Source organism: Lissotriton vulgaris, chromosome 11, assembly GCF_964263255.1.
Source record: "Lissotriton vulgaris chromosome 11, aLisVul1.2, whole genome shotgun sequence".
NCBI classification, from domain to species: domain Eukaryota; kingdom Metazoa; phylum Chordata; class Amphibia; order Caudata; family Salamandridae; genus Lissotriton; species Lissotriton vulgaris.
In genome coordinates, this window is record NC_141699.1 from 24,569,848 (window position 1) to 24,583,522 (window position 13,675).

The following is a 13,675-nucleotide window of genomic DNA, read 5'->3' on the forward strand; positions in this document are numbered from 1 at the left end:
CATAGCCCTTGTGTCACATACTACAGTGGCCATGAGTAGTCAATCTTTACTCTAGGAGTGGTAGGAAGATCAGAATTCAGATACAGGGTGGCACGGAGATCCCCCTTGTTAAACTCGATGTCCAGTCATAATAACATCTGTAAAAGCGACCAGGGACCTGATTTAGTGGAGGTCTGTATAGGATGAAATTCCATAATGTGCACCCTAACTCATTGTTCCTAAGTTGCACATGTGTGTAGTGTCTCTGTGTGAGGCAAGTGTCCCCATACACCTAAAGTGTCTCCACGCAAGTAAAATGTCTCCACGCACGTAAAGTGTCTCCACACACGTAAAGTGAGTCCATGCATGCCAAGTGTTTCCATGCAAGTGTTCCTCGAACATGAGTTTACTCTAAATAAATAAAAACAAAAGAGGTGCTAGGCAAAACAGGAACCAGTTGGTTTAATTTAACACTGCGGCTCAGAGAGCCTTGACAGAGTGCGTCCGTTCAGTCTCTCGATGTACCAAGTTTTGGCCGTTGTTATATACAGTTCATGAGGTACAATAAAGCAATTTTCTACATTCCAAAAAAGCATGTCAGTCATAAATCAACAAATGCGGGCATCTGATAAGGACACAGATGGCTCACGGCGTCTGGGAGAGCTAGTGTGGGCCAGTGTTTATGTGTCCAGATGTCTGGCATGAGGACCATGTGATCACTACATGTCATGTCCTGATTGGTTGAGTGTTTCTATCTACATGTGGTATGTAGTTCTGTGGTATTTTGGGGAATGCGAGCCCATGGCCAAATGTGTTTTATTGGGACCAATTTCCTCAGCCCTGTTTGTGGTGCATCTATCTATCTGTGGGTTTAATCAGGGTTTTCCCTGGGCGCGCATTTGTCTTTAGATTAAGAGAGACCCGACCTGTGACCTGGTATTCAATAGGCGTGATTGTGGGCTGTAGGACTTGTCTAGCGACGTATGATTCGGGGTTAATGGGGAGGTCACTTGGGTGAATCTGACTGCAATGATGCAAGTGCATTGGAACTCCTGAAAATAATATGGTGGTCACTGGTATCATTTCTATCGACATACTTAACATTGTGCAAACAGTTGTCATAGCATACAGTGACATTGTTCTTACTGATATTGACACAGTTAAGTTTGCTTAAGTCATAACGTACATCAAAATTGATTTTACTAGCAACAGTATCGTCATTTATGCATGGATCATGACATACATTTAAATTGTCATTACCTGTGTTGGCGCCACTGTGGGGTACAGGTTATGACATACATTGATACTACATTCATGCATATTGGTATGGTCATATGGGCACACGTCATGACATACATTCATATTGCCTTTATTGGTATTGCCGTTATCAGGCCTGCCCATATCATGGTATTTATTGACATCATATTCACCTATTCCCACACACGTAAAGTGTCTCCATGCATGTAAAGTGTCTCCACACACCTAAAGTGTGTCCATGCATGTAAAATGTATCCATACATGTAAAGTGCCTCCATGCACATAAAGTGTCTCAAGGCATATAAAGTGTCAACATACACGTAGAGTGTCTAAATGCATGTAAAGCGCCTCCATGCATGCAAAATGTCTCCATGCACATAAAGTGTGTCCATGCACGTAAAGTATCTCCACACACGTAAAGTGTCTCAATGCAAGTAAACTGTCTCATACATGTAAAGTGTCTCCATGCACGTACAGTGTGTCTATGCATGTTAAGTAAGCAGTAAGCAGACCTAAGACCTTTCACTTCACTCCTGAGGCGGAAGCCGGGAGGTAGACAGTTTAGATCGTTTTTAAACTCACTCGCCGAATTTTAATAAAAATTGTATTTTCCCCTCTCACTCCCCTTTAGCAGACGCTTATTAGCATTTTCGCCACTTTTCTACACATCATTGCCCCTTCTCAGCCGATTAGGCTGCTGAGTGATTTTGGAGCTTAGAGGCGGCCGGCAATTTACAGCGGCCATCTTGGGGTGGAGCGAGAGCGGGAGGGGCGAGACACGGAAGCGAGAAGCTGCAAGACGCGACCGAGCTCTGCAGCAGTGAGGTATTATCCTCATCTAATACATTGATACAGACACTACCCTTGTCTGTCATAATACTGGGACAAAGATTCGAATATTCGATCCATGTCACACCCATTGCAGGTGTAATCAACATTACTGCAGATCATTATACAATTACCTTGTGCTACATATTGCGCCTTCCCCGACCACTGCAAGTGTGCCCGGCTGGGTCACTTGTAAGTGTTTGAACTTTTTTATTCTTTATACCACGCATGGGTGATCATAGAAGCAGAAATAAGATGTCCTTCATTTTCCTGTCCTGACGAGACCCTCACCCTTAAGGGTCGAAACGCCGTCGACGCTACGTGGAATAGAACCCCTAAACAGAGTGCCTTCGATTGTGTAGACTCACTCAGAAAAATTAAATTATATATCTAATTTGGGTCATTTTCCAGTATATGTATTCATTTAAGAAACCACTGTGCCTTTAGAGTACCTATGTGTTTTGTATTGTTTAGTTTGGTTGTTTTTGACACACTTGGGACACATTGCACTTCTATGTATTGTTGATGTCTTTTTTGTATGAACTACTCTGTATGACATAATTGAATATGACTACAAAGTAAAAACGAGAGAGGATTATAGAGAATTGTGTGTATGCCTCTTCTTTCAGCCATCCTCAATCCTCAGTAGTAATTTTTATCGCCATTGAGCCATATAAATTAAGTGTTATTAGTTTTGATTTCACCACTGGAACCATTGTTCTTGATATAACATCTTGGGGTGGAGGCAGGTTGGCGCTCTAGGCTTGGGGAACAAGTTAGCCACACGCGCTGAAGCGCATAAATTGAGAAGTCCACCCTTCCGCGCAGTGGACGCGTTCAGTGGGCGTGCCAATTCGCGCCAAAGGAGCGCCTAAGGAAAGCCCGTCTGTGCCCGTCCGTGACAGGACGGGACCAGGTCCTGGGAGGATGGGAGCTATTGCTGTTAATGGAGCAGGTAAATTTAATTACAGTAGGGAACAGCTCTTGAGGCTTCGAGATGACCCTGCTGTCTCTGTCCCCATGCGATATTTCCTAAGGAGGTAATGATTCCTTGCCCTTACTGTAAAGGGTTGTTGGGTCCTCATGATTTTGGCACTCTGATAATTACTAAACCTAAAAAATATTCATTACTCCTTCTGAACTGTTGCTCCCTCCCGAAACATGCACAGGAAATACGCATGCTGCTTGAGGAGCAAGAGCCGGATGTCCTGTTCCTCACGGAAACTTGGCTAACAGAGGCCTCTGACCCGGAATTTGTTTGTGCCCTTCCCCCTTGCTATGCAATTAGTAGAAATGACCGTCAAAGTGGACGGGGAGGTGGAGTGGCAATTATCTATAGAAATTCATTTGGGTGTCGTACCTCGGAGAGCCCGCTCTCTGAATGTGAGAGTCTATCGTTTGTAATCACCTTCTCTCCCACATGTTCCCTTTCAGGGATTGTGGTGTACAGGTCCCCTGGATTACACACGAGCTTTTGCGACAATCTTCACGATAAAATCACCCACATTATCAGCAGCACTCCCAATTTTTCGATCTTGGGAGATTTTATTATACATCTAGATGACCCACTTCGCAAGCTCTACTGGAAGGTTTGGGGATGCTGCAACTTAAACAAATTGTAGCTGGACCCACCCATTTGGCAGGGCACTTAATGGACCATTTCTTTACCAACTTGGAGGAGATTAGCTGGGATGAGTCACATTTTGTCCCTTGGTCAGACCATGCGTTGCTATCTTTTACATGGACCCCGACCGACGTTAGCCATCCGGCCATTATCTCCAAGAAAATGGGTCGGATTTGGTCGAGGCTCCCCTTGGATAACTGGGTAGCTACCTTACATAAGTCTCCCCCCCCCCCTTTTGTGCCGACCCTATCAGAGCGAATGCATGTAGTGGCTAGAGACCTCCCTTGATCTCATCCTTCCTGTAACTGAAGTCAGTCATCGTACCGGCTCTAATAAACTGCCTTAGTTTTCCACGGACTTGAAAAATCTTAAACGTAGTTGCAAGAGGGCTGAAAGAAAGTGGAGAAAGAACTTCTCTTGCGAGAATAAAAATGACTATAGACTGGTAACTTAAAACCGCACAATCCATTTACTATCAAGGGAAAATTGCTGATGCCGCAAATTCACCTTGGGAAATTTTTAAATCTTTAAGTCCCTGGTCACCCCCCCTTGTCCCTCTAATGAGGTAAATGACCCCCAGAAACGTTGCGTTGAACTGGCCCATTTCTTTGCCATGAAGGTTGCTAACATATACTCAGCCTTTCCACCTTTTGCCACTACCAAGACCACTGTCCCTCTCACTGTGCCTGTTTCCCCTATTACACTTGAGTCATTCCCTGTATTAGATCTACCACGGTCGAAAGGCTCCTTAGGAATCTTAAATCCGGATCCCCCTTAGACATCACTCCGCCATCGGTACTTAAACTGGCCTCTGCTATTGTTGCTCCTATTATTAAGGATGTCATCAACTCCTCCTTGGTGGCAGGTGTAGTCCCCCCCCCCCCCATGGAAGCAGGCCAGAGTTAAGGCTCTTTTTTTAAAAAAACAGCCTTGACCCTGAATACTGGTCTAACTATCGACCTATTTCTCTGCTGCCAGGGATCAGTAAAATCGCAGAGAAGCATGTCAACCATACATTATCAACGTTCATTGAGAATGAGGGAGTCTTGCATGCCACCCAAATGGGCTTTAGAACGAAGCATGGAACAGAGACGGCTCTGGTCGCAGTAGTAGAGGAGACCAGAAAAATCGTAGATGGAGGAGGCTGTGCGGCGGTGGTCCTGTTGGACCTCAGCGCAGCCTTCGACACGGTAAACCACACACTCCTAATTCACCGGTTGCGGGAGGCTGGCATCACAGGGACTGCCCTTAAATGGCTCCAGTCCTTTCTATCGAAGAGATCCTTTTCCGTTTTTGAAGATGAAGCAGCATCCGAACAACTTCCACTGCACTACGGCGTTCCCCAGGGATCCTCATTGAGCTCGACCTTTTTTAACATCTATATGAGGCCCTTGGCTGATGTGGTTCTTCCCTGGGGAATCCAGCTGCTCACCTACACCGATGATACGCAGTTAGTTGTTTCCCTTGCCAGGGCGGATGTTGTGGATTCTGGGGCTAACAATCTGTCCCCGTGTCTCACCAAGGTCCTCGATTGGATGGATGCCTCCTTTTTAAAACTCAACGGTTCAAAAACCGAGATCATGATGTTGGGATACAAGGCCCCCATTAATCTTGACTCTTGGTAGTGAGGAAATATAAATTTTTGGTCAAGTTATGTTCCCTATCGTGTACCCCACCGTCTCCATGTACCAGCTTAAAGTGCATGTAACTTCCCTCCTGTGCCAGCTATGAAGACGCAAATACATTTGCGTCCAACGTTAACATGTCCTCTTTCAGACCCACCCTGAATGGGTTGAATAGTCCGTTCCTAAGTATACTATGCCAACGTCTTTTTGAAGTGTACTTTACACGTTTTTCAGCTCTGGCAAAGCAGGCCCTGAATTCTGCCATCGAGCCTTTTTCCTGGCTTCTGACTCTGAAAGCCTCAGCCCAGGCTGCCTCTGTACCCGTGACCTCTGACTTACTTTCTGCGCGGCTCCCCGCGCTTAGCTCAGCCTGCTGCCTGCCAAGACTGAATTCAACCTTCGAATTATCTGTTCCGCTCCTCGAAAATGCATTCCTGCCTACTGGTTTAAGTAAACATCCCCCCAGCTGCAGAGCAAGAAGGGCCGGCCTCACTGTCTCCGTGCAAGTAATTCATAGCCTCTGTTACCATGCTCCCATGGAAGGCCCATGCCCCCACGCTTCTCATGCAGACACTTAGGCGCTTATACACGCACTCACAGTCAGTATAGAATAGCTCCTGCCCCAGAGACCTTTTCCGTTTAGATAATATGGTTCCCAAACATCAGATATCAGATATGATAGAAGTACGAGTTGATCTGACATGCCAGACTTCTGTCTCTTTCGCCAGTGTAAATGTCAAGTCCCCTGCACCCTCCAGTTTCCACGTCAATTACACGTCATGCAGCTGCGCGCGCATCCAGGCCTCAGATTTCTGCTGACATTACAAGATTTCTGCTTTGTGCCACCCACTTATGACACCTATCTGTGACGTTTCTAGCACACACCTTTAGTTCACGCCTAGTTCACGCCTTCTGATTACGTATCACCACCACGTGGATGCTGTTATCTTGTCTTCTCTCAGCTGTTACGCCTACTGTATTGGTTTCTATAATGTAACTTAAGTATATAAGCTATGTATTGTCAATAAAATGCTGCTCTATCCCTTCCAGGACCCTCGTGGTTGCAGGAACATGATATCCAGTTCTAGAACGATTCCTTTTTGAGGAATAAAACCCCTAAGAACTCTAACACCACGGACTCTGTTTTTTTCTTTCCGATTGAGTTATTATTGATTAAGTACTTACCTGCATAGAAATTAAGACGGTAAATTAAATATTTACGACATTTTGGCGCCCGAACAGGGACCCCTCCCCCACCCCACGCGCCGGTTGGTGCGTTGCAAACTCTGTCCCCTGCCATCAGTTAGACGGAAACTACGCGTACCGGCAGGATTTCCTGTATCTCCCTCTGGCCCACGGAGGTGACGAAGACTGCAATTAGCACCCAGACGAGGCGGTGAGGAGTGCGGAGGATCCCGACCAGAGCCTAGCCGAAAGAAGCAAGGTCCAAGGTGTCAAGAGGCCCACCAGTTTCCGAAGTATCCACGTGTCGAGTCGAGTCGAGTCCGGTCCAGTCCAGTCGAGTTTTCCGAGGCCTTCTGTTTTCCGTGCTTCCCGGTGAGTACCATTGCTGGGACGTATCTAGACGGGTTTGGGTACACAAGTCCGGTCTGCACTGTTTTAGACACTGTATCTGTACTGTTTAGCAGTATATCAGTTATTTCAAGTTTTGCACTGTTCTTAGCAGTGTATCTGTGCTGTTTAGCAGTACATCCGGTATAGGGGGTAGTTATATATGTCTCAAATGTCTTTCATGTGATTAATGTCGTGGTATGAGTGTGACTGTTTTTTATGTGCACTATTGTGTTCTTGTGTAACTAGCTGTATTCAGTATTAAGTAGCAAGGATTGAGCATTCAGTACTAAGTAAACAAGATGCCGTTTTTCAACAAGTTAAAGCAGATAGGAACTAGGAAAGGGATACTAGAGGAAGAAATTCCTATTCCCCCTAGGGACACTCCTGGAAATTTTATGTATCATAAGCATGGCTTAGATGCCATATTGTATCTAGATTTATGGGCCGATTATACTAAGCATCTAGACGAAAGACACAGATGGCCTGTTACCGGAACATGGGATGCCGAGTGCATCATGAAGGTAGAGGAAGCACTATGGAAAAAAAAAGCCAGACAATCTCAGAAAGACGCCATAGAGTTTTGGCGTAAGGAATCACATAAGCGTGCTGAAAAAGCACTACGTAGAGAAGACAGACTTAAAGAATCAGATAAAGCCCAAGAAAACGAATTAGTTACCGAAGGAATCCGAGTAAAATCAGAGCAAATAGACCGCGCACAAAACAATCTCGTAAATGGCATGTATCTCGCGGCCGAGGGTTCGCCTGAGGCCACTTCAGAAATACCGAAAAATCTGCCGCCACCATTGGTTCCAACTAAAGTAACTCACAGGACCACTAAAGACATATTCCTGAATTCCTATCTAGAGGATGTAGCACCCGCTTACACCAATCTGCCTGTCCGCGTCCCGCCTACTGACGGTGACGGAGGTGGCAACCCGCCACAACTGCAACCAGGTTTCCCTGTTCGACAGCCCATCATTCCTCCACCTCCGCCACTTCCCGCACCTAAAGTTGATCTACCGAAACCGCTTCTACCTGATCCTACTAAAAGACAAGTTCAAGTACAGATACAGACTCCGCAGAGAAATAATGTCCAAGCTTCCGCCTCAGGAGGTGCGATAGGGGGTCTCCAGACCCCGCCCGCAACACACAGATTACACCTTAGGGATATGCAGAATCCTTTTATACTACAATCACCCCGTCTCGACATACTCAAAGAACCGCTCCAAGTTTGCAGATACGATCCAGTACCCGGTAAAGATGATAGGATGTTTTTAGCATCACTACGCATACGACATGCTGCAGATTACCTATTGTTATTATCAGGAATGAAAGAGCACCTAGATAGAATATATCACTTTGTCCAGACTGGGCAAGACCCTGAAAGTATTAAGGATGCCATGGCGCATCAGAAAGTTGACATTCAAGCATATATATTACGTTTTTTTATAAATTGCCTAATCAGAGAACGAGACAGGCCTGGGACAGAACAGGATGAATTAGATGCACTCAACAAGTGGGGTCAAAATATATCTGAAGGAAAGCATGATAAAGGGAGTTGCATAGCCAGTATGTACAAGAGAATAAGAAAAGCAGTGATAGAAATACACGAAAAAGAGAAAGAAAAAGCTTCCTCCGAGGAGGAAGAAGAACCTGAAGAATCAGAAAGGACTACAGATACGATAGCGTATGTAGGTAAGGGAACTTACCTTAGGAAAGGCATTCGTCCAGAAAGCAAGAGAGTTTTTCTCTCTGGCATAACCAAACCGAATTCTCCTGAACATCAGTTCCAAGAGACTGATAAAAGGCTTCGAGACCGAATGGGGTACCACGTACTCAATTCTATGGATGAACAAGAACTAGCCCGGTCAGCAGTATTATGGGCTGACAATCCGAACATATACAATGATGACACAGTAGCACAGACATTTCTGAACCTTTCCCCAGACGAGCAGAAATTAGCAAGTGTATACATGATTCAGCACCTCCTCACGTTATACAGAAACCAGCATTCCGATCCAGGTCCCTTACACGATACATTAGAAGCACTACTCATGGATAGATGGAGAGGTCTAAGTACCAAGTTAATACAAATAATTCTAGAACAACGACACAGATATAACACCTTCGTAAGCTCCGAATACGTACCCGCTCCGCCCCCAGAAAGAAAAATGTATCATATGGAGCGTCTGCATGGTCTTGAAAGTCAGAACCCCTTACGAGAAGTACATCCAGTTATGGGTGCCGATCATAACTTGAAACGTGTGTATGTACACACGCCTCTGACCAAGTTAGAACTGTTAGAAATGAAGAAACTAGTACCGTGCCATGATAAAGATCCTGCAGGTTTCCATAGAGAACTTAAAGACATGTTACTGATGGGGGATTACACATATGAAGATATCATGAAAATGTTAAAAGTACTGCTGCCTACGGGCATCTACGAGAAACTCAAGGAAAAGGAATGGGAGGTGGGAGAGAAAAAGATTGTATGGGCAGAAATAGAAGACGAGGAGGAAAAACGAACCCCAGGGGTAGGCCTTGGGGAGAAAACTAAAGCATTACCAGGTTTGATAGTACAGGTTCTGCCAAGATTATTGACAACTAGAAAGGAAGATTGGGACGCAATCTCAGCATGTAAACAGAAACCAGATGAAGATACTAGTGACTTCTATTCAAGATTCGAGAAATGTTTTATTATTAATAGTGGTCTTAAACCAAGTAGCGAGTCGTACCCGCATCTTTTTGTATCAAAATTAGTGGAGAATTCCCTGTTAGCAGTCAAAAACCGTGTATACAAGGTTGAGAGTACATGGCAAGCAAATACGCCATCACAGATGTTACAAATGTTACAATATCATCAGAACAGAATTAGAGAGGAACAGGATCATGAACAGAAACGTATGAAAGACACGAAAATGAAAATGTTAGTGGCCCAATCAGTTCCAGCCGACAGCCAGAGAAAGGGTACGACCCAGACAGGTCACGCCGCAGCTCCCGTTAAAGGGACATGCAATTATTGCAAGCAGCCAGGCCACTACGTACACGAATGTCCAGTTCTGAAACATAACATAGCAACAGGTAAAACTAAAGAGAGACCGCATCCACCAAGACAAGATCAGGCCCAGCAACAGACTTCACAGAATACACAGCCTATGCATGCTTCATCTCATACAGCACAGACCGTAGCGGTATCACAGCCACAGCCCATTGCCGCGACACAGCAGGTTTCACAACAGATGTACCAGTATGCCCAATCCGCTTACCCTGACTATCAACGATACACATGAAACAGCCTAGAGAGGGAGTTTGGCTTGCCTCTTATTGAAATTCCTGTAGATCAAGAGGGTCCTTATGTACACAGTCAAGTATTGGGAAAAGACAGAAAGTTTTTAATTGACACAGGGGCAAGCCGCACAACAATCAGTCATAATGAAGTCCCAGGGGCACCCCTCTCAGGCTCACAGAATGTTTCCCTTGGTTTTTCAGGACAGCCTATTGTAAATGAGGTATCAGAACCAGTCCCCCTGGCTGTGGGTCCATTATCACGAGTTACAGACCTGTTACTGACGAAATCATGTCCAGAAAATCTGTTAGGAATAAAGACATTGAAGGCTCTAGGAGCTGTTATATGTTGTTCCCCGGAGGGAGTTAGACTCTTTCTGCGGGATTTCAAGGGTCACTATGTATTACGAGAGTTTGATGACAGGTTGAAAAATGTACCAGATCACTTGTGGGCAAAAGGCCCAACTGATGTAGGTTGCATGCATATCACACCATACCGTGTTACACTCAAGACAGGAGTTGTTTTACCCCGAATCAGACAATACAAGTTACCACCCGATGCTGTAGTGGCTTTACTGGAAATCATTGAAGAGCTCATTGCCCAAGGAGTGGTCGTAGAAACCGACTCCAATATCTGTAATTCACCCATCATTCCGATTCTTAAACGTACTGATCCCAATGCACCGCCAGTATATCGGCTGGTGATTGATTTAAGAGAACTGAATAAATGCATCGTACCACAGTACCCTGTGGTCCCTGATATCTCTTCCCTATTGACTGCTATTGATTCTGAAGCAACGTTCTTTACTGTAATTGACCTCAAGAATGCCTTCTTTAGTGTACCCATTGATCCAGAGAGCCAATACCTCTTCGGATTCAGTTTAAATGGACGAAGTTTCAAATTTTCCCGCGCACCTCAAGGATTCACAGAAAGCCCCAGCATCTATAGCCAAGCACTGAAAAGACAACTAGATTGTATTCAAATGCCAGTTAACACCGCTTTACTGCAATACATCGATGATCTGCTGATCACCGCACGAAGTGAGCCCGAATGTGAACAAGCATCACTGACAGTTTTACATTTTCTGGCCGACAAGGGACACAAGGTGTCTCCTTCGAAGCTACAATTCTGTGTTCAGCAAGTTGTGTACTTGGGTCACTTGCTGTCCAAAGTGGGGAGACAGCTCACTCCCGATCGCAGTCAGTTAATTGTAAATATGCCACAACCCCAGACACAAAAGGAAGTGCGGGCCTTTATAGGCCTCACCTCGTACTGCAGACAATGGATTCCTCAGTATGCATTTCTAGCTAAACCACTCATTCAGTTAACAACACAGGAGGCAGCGACTTCGACTGTCCTCCCTTGGACTCAGGAACACACGCAAGCTTTTGAAGAATTAAAGAAAGCCTTATGCCAAGCACCAGTTTTAGCGACACCATGTTACAGCAAACCTTTTACACTTTTTGTTACAGAACGTGATGGTACAGCATTGTCTGTCCTCACTCAAGAACAAGCAGGTTCACATAAGCCTTGCGCTTATTTTTCAAGTACATTGGATTCAGTAGCCCAGGCACTCCCTGCATGCTTAAGTCAGTAGCAGCAACAGCTTTAGCAATTAGACAGAGCGATTCAATTGTTTTAGGACATCAGTTAACAGTACAAGTTCCACATTCTGTAGAGGTTCTTTTAAACAGAACCCAGACTCAGCACTTGACTATAGCACGACTGACAGGTTATGAATTAACGCTATTCCAGCCACACATAGAAATCAGACGCTGCAGCATTCTGAACCCCGCTACATTGTTACCTACAATTATGACAGATCCAGCCCCGCATGATTGTATAGAGATCATTAATGCAGTAACAAAGCCTCGACGAGACTTAACAGATGTTCCACTGACAAATCCAGACCTGACACTTTATGTGGATGGTTCATGCATGAGAACAAGTACAGGAGAATTAGTGGCCGCGTATGCAGTGACCACTGAAACCGAAGTCAAAGAAACATATCGTATTGATACACTGTCCGCTCAAGCGGCAGAGCTTATTGCTCTGACCCGAGCCTGTATACTAGCCAAGAGCAGAAATGTTAACATATACACTGATTCCCGTTATGCGTTCGTAGTCGTACACGACTTCTGCATGTTATGGCAAGAAAGAGGTTTTTTGACCTCTCATGGTGCCAAGATTCAACACGGTCCCCTCATTCAAGCACTGTTAGAAGCGATACATCTGCCTTCAGGCATATCCGTCATGAAGTGTAAAGCACATACTAAAGTTACAGACTCTGTTTCCCAGGGTAACGACCTGGCAGACCAGACAGCAAAACATACAGCACTGACTCACACCCAGACAACTGACGTGACAAAGACAATAGTACCGACACATTGTATGACAGTCAGGGATCCCGCACTAGATGTAATCGATATTCAGACACATGCTACCCCAGATGAAATAAAGAAATGGACTGAACTAGGAGGGATCCAGACAGATCAAGGTTGGATGACAAAGGGAAAATCTACATGGTTTCTCCCCGACTCTATGGTTCAAGTCATAATCAATACAGCACATAGTCCTGCACATCTAGGAGAAAAAGCGATGTTAGACAGTTTACAGAATCTCTGGCACAATAAACACTTACGAGCAGCAGCAAAACAGAAAGTGCGTACTTGCATGATCTGTTGTCAGTTCAATCCAGGTAAAAGCGTCCCTGTAGAGCAAGGTGGATTCCATCCTCCCGATCACCCTTTTGAAGTCCTCCAGATGGATTATATCCAGATGGACCGTTGTCGAGGATTCAAATATGTCCTCGTAATTGTTTGTGCACTCTCCCGTTGGACCGAAGCATATCCAGTCCCAGATTACACTGCTCCGACCACTGCCAGACAGCTGGTTCGAGAATTCTTCCCACGGTACGGCTTGCCTCGTGTCGTGTACTCAGATAACGGACAGCCATTCTCATCCGAATTAATGAAACAAGTTTCCTTGCTGCTAGGATATCAGTGGAAATTCCATTGTGTCCGACATCCCGAAGCCGCAGGCCTTGTAGAGAGGCATAATCAGACACTAAAGACCCGCCTTGCTAAAATATGTCAAGAGAAAGGGGTCGACTGGATAGTCGCCCTGCCAGTTGCATTGTTCTATATGAGGATGGTTGCCCACTCGAGATCAGGACTATCCCCGTATGAAGTGGTTTTTGGCAGACCACCGAATATGTGGGGGACGCCCATTCCTAAGAAAATTACTGATGTTGATTGTAACATGTTGACAGATTACCTTGCCTCCTTGATGTCTGGACTCCAATCATGTCGTTCACAGGTTGCCGCAGCCTTCCCTGACAACACTGATGTAAAGCCGCATGATGTCCGTCCTGGGGATCTGGTCTTGATTAGGAACTTTGACAGGAAAAGTCCGCTGGAGCCCCGCTGGAAAGAGCCGAAGACCGTCCTTCTTACTACGAGGACAGCAGTAAAAGTGGAAGGCAGAAAGGGGTGGATACAC